The sequence below is a fragment of the Monopterus albus genome, unplaced genomic scaffold (genome assembly GCF_001952655.1).
Source record: "Monopterus albus unplaced genomic scaffold, M_albus_1.0 scaffold307.1, whole genome shotgun sequence".
NCBI classification, from domain to species: Eukaryota; Metazoa; Chordata; class Actinopteri; order Synbranchiformes; family Synbranchidae; genus Monopterus; species Monopterus albus.
The window spans coordinates 770,553-782,011 of NW_018128187.1; the positions used below are offsets into that span (position 1 = coordinate 770,553).

Below are 11,459 nucleotides of genomic sequence, written 5' to 3' on the forward strand. Positions count from 1 at the left end.
TATAATTACTTTAATTGGTCATTATTGAGAGTGATGTTCATGCTTCAACACAAAATGTCTATGCTTGATTACTCAATATATTAAGTCTATTCTGGTTTCCTTTTTGGATGATATCATTCCAAAGCAATGACTCCATAATCATGAAATTTCTCAGACTGTTAATTTTCTACAGAAGGACAGGAGTGCCAATGTCAACATTCCCCATCTAACCTGCAGGACAACCCAATGATTCCAATCCAACCATTACCAATCAGCACAAAAGCTAGTTCCTTTTCTGGTTGTCTGGTCCGACATTTGCCTGTGTTCAGTTCCAGGCCCAATTTGGAAAACAGATGTAGGTAGTTGTTTGCAGAGCAAAATATTTAAAAACAGAACAACTAATTGCATAGTAATGTGTATTTTAATTACAGTCAAGTAAACCATTGCCATGATGTGACCGCAGCGGTCAGATGATATCCATTCAACCCTGGCTTGTGAACCGACTTCATCAACGTGTTTGCATTTCTGTGAAGAAATAGGAAAAATTACCCACACTATAAAATTTAACCCTCCTCTTATTCTCTCTCTCACTTTTCCTCCAACTTTTTCCCATTTCCTCCTAATATTCCACTCTTTAGTTTCTCTGTTCTGTTTCTGTTTTTCTCTTGCATTCAGTCTTGGCCTTCCTGCTGTCATTCAATGGATGGCTATGGCTAATCAAGTGTACTTTGGGGATCTGCAGAGAACTTCTTTGTTTTTAGCTTGCTTTTTTTGGTTTGTATTGTGTATTTTTTTTTTACAAACATATGGCCTGAATGCCTCAGTGAGAAAGAACTATACTTGTTTGTTGTGCTGATGAAGCATTTCCCTTGTGAAAGTTTGCCTGCTTGATGTGCAGAGAGGAAACTGTTTTGTGGTTCATACTTGTTGAAAGGTAAATGATGTCAAGAGCATTAAGATGTCAAGAGCCTGAAGCTGAAATTGTACAAATTTAAAAGGGGTTGTTTTTTGTGGGTTTTTTGCAGAGTTGCGCCATCAAACAAAGGATGTCAAAATTCTGTGTTCAGTGCAGATTTTAAAAAGGACTCACAAATTCTTACCAAATTACACCCGAGTTTCTCTCTGTGCACAACATATCAAAGTGTAAATGTTTTTTTGTGCTTTAAGTTGTCGACCTTCATTGTCATCCCAACTCTTACAGGAATTAAAACCTTTGCCTGCTGTTTATCCTTTTATTAGAATACATTTCTAACTGTTCTTTAGCTTGGACTAATGGGGCATTCCATAATACCTTTACAAGCTACATTAGCCACTGTTAGCTGTTGTTAGCAATACCAGTTTGTAATGATGCATTATGTGGTATTTTGCACATACAAACGCTGTAGCAACATGTTGATAGATAGATAGATAGATAGATAGGACTTTATTGCAGACTCAAGGTCCAGACTCCGAACAACAAAAAAACAACAAACAATAAAAACAACAATAAAAAGTGATAAAAAATAAAACCACCACAAAACAACAACCAGTCCACTACTATCCATTTAAGAGGCAAGTATACCAGTGTCTCCAGAGTACTGATGTATATCGCATGTCACTATATGCAGTGTTAGTCAACAATAAAACAATGTGGTTTTCTGAGCTATTCAAGCGACAGATAAATTTATACATCAGGTTTCTTAAAACAGCTGATAAAGTACTAACTCGTAGTGACACAAACAATTCACTGGCACTCACACATCTAGGCCTCAATAATAGTCTCAAGGCATCATTATAAGCCACAGTCAATTTCCGAAGACTGCCTTTTTTGTAATTAGACCATAGGTGGGCAGTGTACAAAGAGGAACAATATGCTCTAAACAGAGTCAATTTTACCCCATCCGAGCATGAACCAAATTTCCGTGCCAATAGAAGTTGGACAGTACATATTGTGTGAATGACTGTTTTAATGAAACACAAATAAGACCTAAGTGCTAATAAAAAAGTATATTACTATATTTTAATGCTAATGGGAGGAGCAGCCATCTTGGATTAGGAGGTCAGGGTTGGTGAAGTTCTTCTGAGTTGAAAATTCGATTTCTGGGGGTGTTCCAGTTGAAATTTCTGACTGGAAACTTGGAAATTCCGACTTCTGGCTGAGGCTGAGAACTGAAGCAAATAAAAGTGTTAAAATCTGTAGTTCCTCGAATGGCCACAAAAAGGGAGTCAAACTCCATAGGCTCCCATGTTAAAATGCCTAATTATAAACATGTTGGTACAAAAAAAATTTTGATCTCTATAACTAATTCCCCCTTCCATGACAACTGTACGGGGGGTGACATTTTATATAACTCGCCTGTTTAAATTATATTGAAGCTAAAAGTTACACATAATTAAGGGTGTGGATGCTTTGAATGACAGGTGGGAGGGTCCCACCACAGGTGGCTGGCCACTAGCTGTCTAGTGAGGACCACTCACGCACCACTTCTTTGCCTATTTCTGTATTAGATGTAGCAGGTGGAGTGAAGCGCTACCAGTATGGCAATGGCCACACTTGAGCTTCAAGACCGCTGTTCAGAAAAACAATGGGCGATGTCATGGTGGGTTTATCCATCTTTTATATAAAGTCAATGGTAAACATAGTGTTAAAAAAAGCTATAAGACACTTGTTACCTTATTAATTTGTTAGGGTTAGTATAACAAGTTTTTTAGATGTGTCACACAAACCAGTGCTCTTTTTTCCCTGTACCCCACTGCACTTTGCTGGGCACTGCAGTTATACACCCACACAGCCCTGTCCATACTCAGTCCCTCAGCAGTCCCTGCTTGTGCCTGAACAATTTATAACTGCTAGTGGACAACAGGGACTTATCTCTAATATCAAGTTATGGGACTTACATTACTCCTTGTGCTATAATGTTTGTTTGTCCCACTTGTGAAATAGCCTTAGAGGGGGTGTTATTAATCTCCCAAAATTCTGTGGAGTTTATCTTTAATTTGGGAGTTTGGGTTGGGTCTGGAAATGTCGCTGATGTGGGCTGTAAAGTCCAGAGAGACATTATATGTGAGATAATGGACTAAATAAATGAACTTGACACAGAATTTATCGGTTTTTTGAAATTCACAGTGAAGTAATATTGGCAGGGTTGAAGGAATATTGTTTACTAAGAGCAAGATAACTTAGTGCACATCTTACAACTCATCTTTCATCCTTATCCTTCTCATAATATAAACTTTTATTTACTCTCTCCTGGAGAACAAGCTGTACTCTGGTTCCCACCAGCTGATAGACCCTTTAAAAATAAAGAGGTCCAGCGTCAGTGAAGCTGAAGTCAAGAAGCTAAACTCACAAATCTGCTTGACCTTGTAAGATTTATAGCCTTCCGATATGGACTCTCAAATGACCCTGCCAAGGGCTTTGAGGTCTAAGGTCATGGGTGAGAGCAGAAGAAGGGGAGGTAGGCTGCTGATAGGAAGGTGTGAAGAAAAAAGCTAAGTGTCAGCAAAAAGCTGTAGAGGTGTCCAAACAATTTATTCTTTCATGTCTGTAACCCTTTCCTGCACTGATGATGTGAGTTGATCATTTATCATCTCACTGGTGGGGAATTCAGAGTAACGGTCAGGAGGAGCTGGGCCGGGATACTACAGGAAAGTAATTCTGATGTGCAAAGACACACACTTCAAAGTATTCTCATCTCACACTAGAGCTATATTTACTCATGAGGCCTAGCGTCTTTCACATCCTTTGAAACCTGTTCAGTCCATCTTCCCCATGACCCCAAAGACCCACAAAAGCACTGTCTGGTCATGGTTTGCTTAGAGTCAGAGTAGCTGCCAACACGCCACCCTCCTGTCACCATGGCAACAATACAGTCTGGATACACTGCGAATAACTGTCTTGCTTGTCCAAGTAAGTACAATAAACTAAGACTCAAAATAGAATAAAATGCTTTCTGCTCCATTCTTTACTATACCTAAAATACAATTTTATTTTTTTTAATTGTCTATGTGTGAAAGCTGCTCAACTATGTGACTGTGTTATTTTAAACATTTCAATAATAATTTCACTTAATTTGTAACAATATATTCAATAATAATAATAATAACAACAACAACAATATATTCATGCCAATTTTTAACAAAAAAAGTGAGAGTGATGACATCATTTCCTGTTGCTACTTTAGCTTAACAGAAAAGTAACTGTTTTACCCAGGAAATTGATTGCAATTATATTCTTCCTGGACTGAACCAATTTTTTTTTATTCCTCATTGTTAGAAGAGTCTATGAGGATTCAGGAAATACCTTCAGAATTTGGGTGAGTCTTATGAACTGACGGTATGGGATTAAAACGTTCAGCAAGTTTCGATTCTGAAACGCAGATGATTATCTCTATAACTCGAGTGTATGTAATACAAGAGACTCAAAAGTTGAAGCTACTTTAACAATTAAAAAGTCAACCAGAGGCAGCACTTTCAACCAACTGGAATGAACACTAGCTTAATTAGCTATAGCTGCAGCTAATACATTCTGCCAGCAACAGCTGTCATTTCAATAAATGAGAAGTCTGCGTTTGATTACAGTATGTCTCTGAAAGCAATGAGCCATTGTTTCGAAAATTATAAAAAATTTTGCGTGGTAGCCTAAATCTTGTACCATCAACTACCCTCATTCTCTGGGCCAGAAGCTGAAGTCTAATCATTTTCACATTAGTCACAATAAACAGAAACACTAATTGGATTAGAACATAAAAATAGCCAAATTCCTGACCACCACTGACCATAATCCATGTTTGTCTGCAGTTAATTGTGAACAAGGGACATCTGTTTCCTACTGATGTTGGTCACAGACATTGAAAAGATATGAAAAAAAAGAGAGAACAGGGAGAATTGTTTAAACTCCAGGACAAAAGTCCTGGACCCCTTTTGATGCAGGTCACTCTGCAAGACTCAATGCATGTATGTATGCATGCACGTCTGCGTGGGTGGTTGTGCACGCTTTATAAAAACCCATCCCATCTACCCCTCTCAGCCATCTGAGCGCAGCTGGTGAACAGACATCTGAGAAGAGAGAAAGACAAAGACATTTAGGCAGAGAAAGAAATAGAGTGGGGGTAATAGTGAGGGCAAAGGTAATTCTGGGTGAGACAGATTTATATACAGAAATAATATGGGACAGATATCTGGAAATGGATACAGCTGTGTTTGAAAGTTCAGTTTCCTTTCAAGTGTTAGATGAAAGCTTCCTTGGTGACATGCTTAGTGCTTAAAGAATGATATAATTTATTCTTATTTTGCTCAGATTCACTAAGAGTTGAGTCTGCAAGGATTAGAAGGAATTAGACACTCAGTTTTGGATGAATGTGCAGGTGCATATATCACAGATTTCCCTGTAAAATTGGTCAGTTTTAGTTCATTTAGCATTACTTCCCCTGTCAGTTTTGTTTATGTGCATGCTATTTCAATTGGAAGAGAAAGTGAGTGGCAGTGGCTGAGGCTTAATAACTCCCAGAGACACTAAGATGCAACAGAAGAAAGTTGCTACACATAATGCCTTTAAAATTATATCACAAAACCACACACATAAACAGATAATACACACCTCTCTCAGTGAAAAGCAGCAGCTTACAGTGGATTTGTTATGGATTTAGAGTGCATGCTTTGCTATCACTGCCATGGAAGACTTCGAGCTGAGACCCATCCAGAAAGAGGATTCAAAAAGAAGGAAAGAAAAGGAAATGAGACAAGACAAGACCATTTGAAATCAAGAAATGAACCTCAAAACAGAAGATCATATAAAGTCAACCACAAAAATTAATATGAATCTAAAGAAAGTATTTATGTATATCCCTTCACATTTTGCACAATCTATTGTGTGGTAGATAAAATGTTCATCTGCAGTCATTAAATTACACTCAGTAACCCAAAAAAACAAATTTATTAAAAACTGAAAAAATACACAATTTATTCAGCTGCATCAATGCAATAAAGTAAAAAAAAAACATTGTTACACTGGGAGATGTGTTCTGTTAATATAATTAACATGGCCACTGCTGCCAGAAATAATCATTAGCTCAGAAAATGTGCATTAATCCACAGCTTGAAATAATTACCAACTAATGAACTACATGATCCTATTTGAGTAATGTTTGGCAAAAACTAAAAACTACAGCACCCTGGTGTTTTAGGAAATTACTTTAGGATCTTGCCTTAGAAAATGAAACCATTAAATAAATTTTTAAAGATACTTGTCTTCAGTAGGAACAAATGGGCTTAAGGCTGAAAGCCATAAACAGGTGGACTGATACATACAGTAGTTCATGTTGGTCTTTTCAAGGCATTTGTTTATGTTAAGAAGAAAATTGAATATTGTCGGCCTTGTCTTACAACTTCTCCATCTTTTTCTTTCACTGTCAGTATCTTCCAGATTATGATATTCAGCAGTCCTTCCCATTCGTGCTGGCATGAACGTTCCCCACATTCGTTTTGCATTCCTGACCATCCCTCTTGTCTACTAACAAGATACAACAGAGTGCTAGCTGTTGTGAAGACACAAAAATATTGCAGTCTTTCTTCTCCCATATCAGCTTGCAACTAATACCTTCCCTCAGTACATGGTCACAATTTGTGTTGTCATCTGCCAGTATAACAGGAATAATTTATTGCCTCAGAGAATCTTTATTCCTTGCTTTGATGAGTATACTGGAAAACACGACCAGAGTCTTACTGAGTGCCAGATAACTTGAGGGTGGAAGACAAAACACTACAAAAGGATTAGATTTAACATTTTTGCAGCTAGAGCCACATCTTTTTAGTCCAGGATACCCTCATTTATATAAGCAAAACTGACGTATTCAAAGCCAAAATGGTTGCCTTAGGTAGGCCAAACACTAAGGAGCAACACAAATTGGTGAGTTTGGGCCATGATGGTGAGCCATTTTGCCACAACACAAAAGATCTACACATAACTACACATTTTGATGTTCCAGGCCATTTTATTTGTTCAGTATGCTTCATCTGGTTCTCATTTAGAGACGAGTGATTGATGTGGTTCAACACGTGTCTGTGTTACTGGAGGAGTCGGGAACTATATCAATAACTGACTTTTTATAATATAATAAGCTTTACATTCTGAAAAAGCTCCAGACCTAGAATGAACTTTGTATGAGTTATAGGATACAGGGTCAAATTTAAAGTTCGTCTCAAGCTTCCTGACATGGAAAAGTTGCTGATTATAGCACTCTATTCATCTAGTATTTGCATGTCACACTAAATTGAAGATGACTGCAAAACGTCCCACACGTCTTTGACTAAATTGCTTTAACAGACACAAAATTACTGCCTGTCCACAAGCTCTACCGACTGATCAAACAAAGACGAGGCCTAGCTTTACTGTAGTTAGCTGGGGAGCTGCCATATGGTTACTGTTTCAGTCCAGGAACCGGCAGCGACCACAACGCAATACGCCTGCCTCAACACCATTACGCCATCAGGTGGAGTCAAGTAGACAACTACTTATCTGAGTTGAGGCTCTAAGAACAGAGGGTGGTGTAAACATTGTAAAGACCCTTAAGGCAAATTTGTGATTCGTGATATGGGGCTTTACAAATAAAGACTTGACTGAGATCTTTAATGGGCTTTGAAAATGCATATCTGATGATAAAACATGTGACACACTCATGGATTACTTTTCACACAGCCTCGAATTTGGTCAGTGTTTAGTCTTTCATGCATAGTACTTGTATATGATTGAAGCAATGCACATACCACCACTGGTCTGGTAACTTATCAGAAAGAATACAGGAATTTTAGTTACAGCAGACGTCTGCGATGCAATCATCTGATTTTATCACAATCTCTTCCAGGTATGTGAATGTGTGTGTGTGAGTGAGAAAGAGAGAGAGAGAGAGAGACAGAGAGAGGGAAGGAGGGAGAAAGAGAGACACAGATACACACATGCATATATAAAGACAGAGAAAGACAAAAAATATATAATATAGTATGTACAGAAATTGATATGACAAGTGCATTTTGTGAATGTGATTTTATGTTTTCTTTTAGTTGTAGCTTCATTGGCTCTTCACTTTATTTGTGACTTTTTCTGCCTATACACCTTCTAGTTAGTATTTATGTTAATTTATATAGTTTTCTTGTTTTTTATTATTATCATCCCATTTTACGGTATACACTGAATGTCCATCATGTCTGTGGTATTTAAAGGTATTTATTTGTGCCTCTGTTCATGTATTTTTGCTGCTGTGATGCTTGTAAAATTGAGTCACTGGAAATATATTCTGATGTCACAAACAACCAGCATGTTTTGTTTCACTAGAAACAGATGCCTTCTTTCAATCATTTAGCAATCTCGGGGAAAACTCATGGGAATGAAGTAGACTTTGTCATGACTCAGCTAAATGCAGCTTTTCCTCATATCTATTCCCAGGTGGCTGTGACGGCAGAATGTGAACAAGCATGGAAACACTAGTCGCCATTAACCACATCAGATCTCTGATGACTCACCCCTTAGGAGGCTCAAAGGGATGTCTGGATGGTGTGCGGGTGCGTCTGTGTGTGGGTTTATGGGCATGTGGTTTTGTGTTCTCCTCTGTAACAGCAAGCCCAGTGTCCTTGGTGTCTTGAGTGGAGACCTTAAGGGCATTTGAACCTTGGTATTTGTGAAATTTTGCTGATGGGAGGACCTATTCCACAGCATTGCCAACCATCTCTCCTTAGAAATTGTATTCTCTCTTGTCTGCCTAATATATTCTGACATTTTTTACAATCACTATATAAAAAAGAAACCTAGCCCTTTTTTTTGGTGAGAAAAATCTTGGAATGGAAATAAAATGAGAACCAAGATGCCAAACTGTGTGTCTACCTGTGGAAACTTTTCTTTTTCTAAATCCTCAAGTAAAAATGTTTGTTTCACAACAACATCAACCACTGTAACCCACACAGACAGACAGCTGTGTCTTCCAGGGGTCTCATACCTAATCAGCAATCAATCAGGGCTGGTATTGGCTGAGGTTGTAACCTGATGTTTGTAATGGGAAAAATTACAAGCTTCCAGTTCAGCGAGACAATAGTTTACTTATGTGTTCACTGTCATAAACATGTACTGTATGAGTGTAGGTTTTACTAAAGGCTAATACTGTATTTTTATCTTTTACATAAAATATATTGTGGTTTTTGGAAACTTTTTAATAAAATGGACCACTTTTGAATTACGTTACTGTTTATACTTTCTAATTATGAGCTCATTGGATGTAGGGAATAATCTAGCATGTGTCATTTTGTAAACATCTCAACAGCCAAATCAAAACCAGCCTTTTCTCACAAGGAAACAAGCCATACTGTCTTCACAAGTACTTAAATCCTCACTGCATCCTTTTCAGAATTTGCATAGGTTTCAAAGATGGTATGATATGTTTATTGCATTTTGATTTCACACAACAAAATATATCCTACAGTAGGTAAGGACTTTTTTTTAGGATAAACTAATATCTTCAGTTCCTACTCATCATATGTGCTTTAGCTCTCAATGCAAAGCATCTTACCATTATCATCATAGTTTGTTATCATCTGTCCATAACCAGTTATCAAATGTGCCAAAAAGTAAATATGCAGAGTAGCCTATGTACAAATGCATAGTGTGGTGACAAAATGCCAACATGTCTCAAGAACACTGCTGAGAGTGTCTGAAGAGTCTACAGTCTAAAGCAGCTCCAATTTACAGCCATGTAGAACCACATACAGTCTAACATAGACAGAGCTTAGACTCACTACTGAATGGAATATTCAAAACAAACATGAGCCCACCTCGAATGTCAACACTTAGATATGTGCTCTCAAACACACGTACACAGACATATATAAACATGCACATAGGTATGTAGAAACACATTCACATCACTACAGTATAATAAGACAAGGCACTGCTCCCTCATTTACTCTCTTGCTGTCACATCACATTTTGAAGGACTGCAGTTCTAATGCAACAAATATGCTGAACATTAAGCTAAATATTCCAGGTATTTTTAGAAGGCGTGGTTTGTAATAAGTAAGCAGAAACAGCACTGAGATCCTGGAACAGGCATACTCAACTCAAATAAAGGTAGACCTATGTTAGGTACACCAAATGTTATCTGTTATAGTTTAGCAACTGCTATTAATTATGACACAAGGAAAGGAGTAAGTATACAGAGGCACAACGTCTGCAGTGAGAGAGGAGGAGGCTGGGGTGTATGGCTAGGTATACACAACACAGGACTTGCCCTCAGGAGGTCTGTATTCAATTCTGGTGTGTGGTTTGTGTCTTTCAAAAATTTTTGTCCTTAAATAAAGCATAACTAAGTAGCTTTTGTGCCTAATCATAACTAATTGTTTTCTGTGAAACCATGACCATTTCATAATTGTAGCATCATATTTTTAACAGTTTCAAAGACAACAGAGTTCAGTAGCTAGCCTGCTAACTAGCATTGTGTTTATGGCTGTTTCCATGATGACAAAGGTACATAAGGCTTAGCAGTGGGACATATAATCCTGATTTTGGCAGAGTTGTTATTCCTCCCGCAACCGTAGGAGCGCTAAGTAACAATACACCACGATGGGTCATATGAGAGGGAAGGGACAAGCAACCATATGGGTCGAATAAGTTGGAGGACTTGATGATAACGTGTACACTCAAATATTTCACAGTACATACCATATGTGCTGGATGGGAAGTGGGCTTTTGATGAACAATACTGCCCAGGAGCTAGTCACAAATTTGAATTCCAAGTGGCTCCTGAGAGCGGTGATTCAGCTCCAGAAATGTCTCTGAAAAACAGAAAAATAAAATACTGAGTCTTTGGAAAAAATTGCTGGCTTTGTATTTGCTGAGAAACGGGCACTCCACCAATTTCACTCATAAAAGCTGTGTTGTACAATGTCCTCTGCTGTACAGACTGCAAAGCCCCTTGAGAGAGAGAGTTGAAATTTGTGATTTGTGATATTGGTCTCCAGATCAAATTTTATTTCTGTATTTCTAGGGGAGCTTTCTTAGAATATGATCCTAATGATATCACCAGGGTCATCAAAAGGTTTGACCAAAAAAAAAAAACAGATTTACAAACCAGGGGTATGAAGTTCAAAAAAGGAGGGTGTTGGACAATAGATTTTTAAATATTTAAATTAAATTCTGAGCTTTTGAATTAATTATTTATCATTCACTTTTTTCTTTTACAGGGTGTTACTAAAATCTACAAAAAAAAGGCCAAATAGGTCAGCTCAAGTAAATTTAAATTGACAGTGTACCCTATCTGCCCATTAACTATGTCTCCATTACAGACTTATTGGCAGAGCTGGTCCTGAACCAGCTGTAAATACAATTAGTGACCACACTGTGCTGGAAATGCCTCATGTTGACTCCTGCTTTCCAGGCCACAGTGGCAGACCTTCTCCACTGGCTACACTTCAAACTTCTTGTAACACTAAAGCTGATCCAATAAGTCTTGTTTTGTGCA

The 11,459-nt window shown here is 37.8% G+C and overlaps 1 long non-coding RNA gene across 1 annotated transcript; it reads right to left on the reverse strand.

Moving 5' to 3' along the window:
- Positions 1–4,550: 4,550 nt before the first annotated feature.
- LOC109973838 (uncharacterized) lies at positions 4,551–10,765 on the reverse strand. Its single transcript, XR_002276883.1, has 3 exons — positions 10,661–10,765; positions 5,558–5,645; positions 4,551–5,016 (listed from the first exon to the last, which is right to left on the reverse strand). It is a non-coding gene; the product is annotated as an uncharacterized LOC109973838 (long non-coding RNA).
- Between the last annotated feature and the right edge of the window lie 694 nt (positions 10,766–11,459).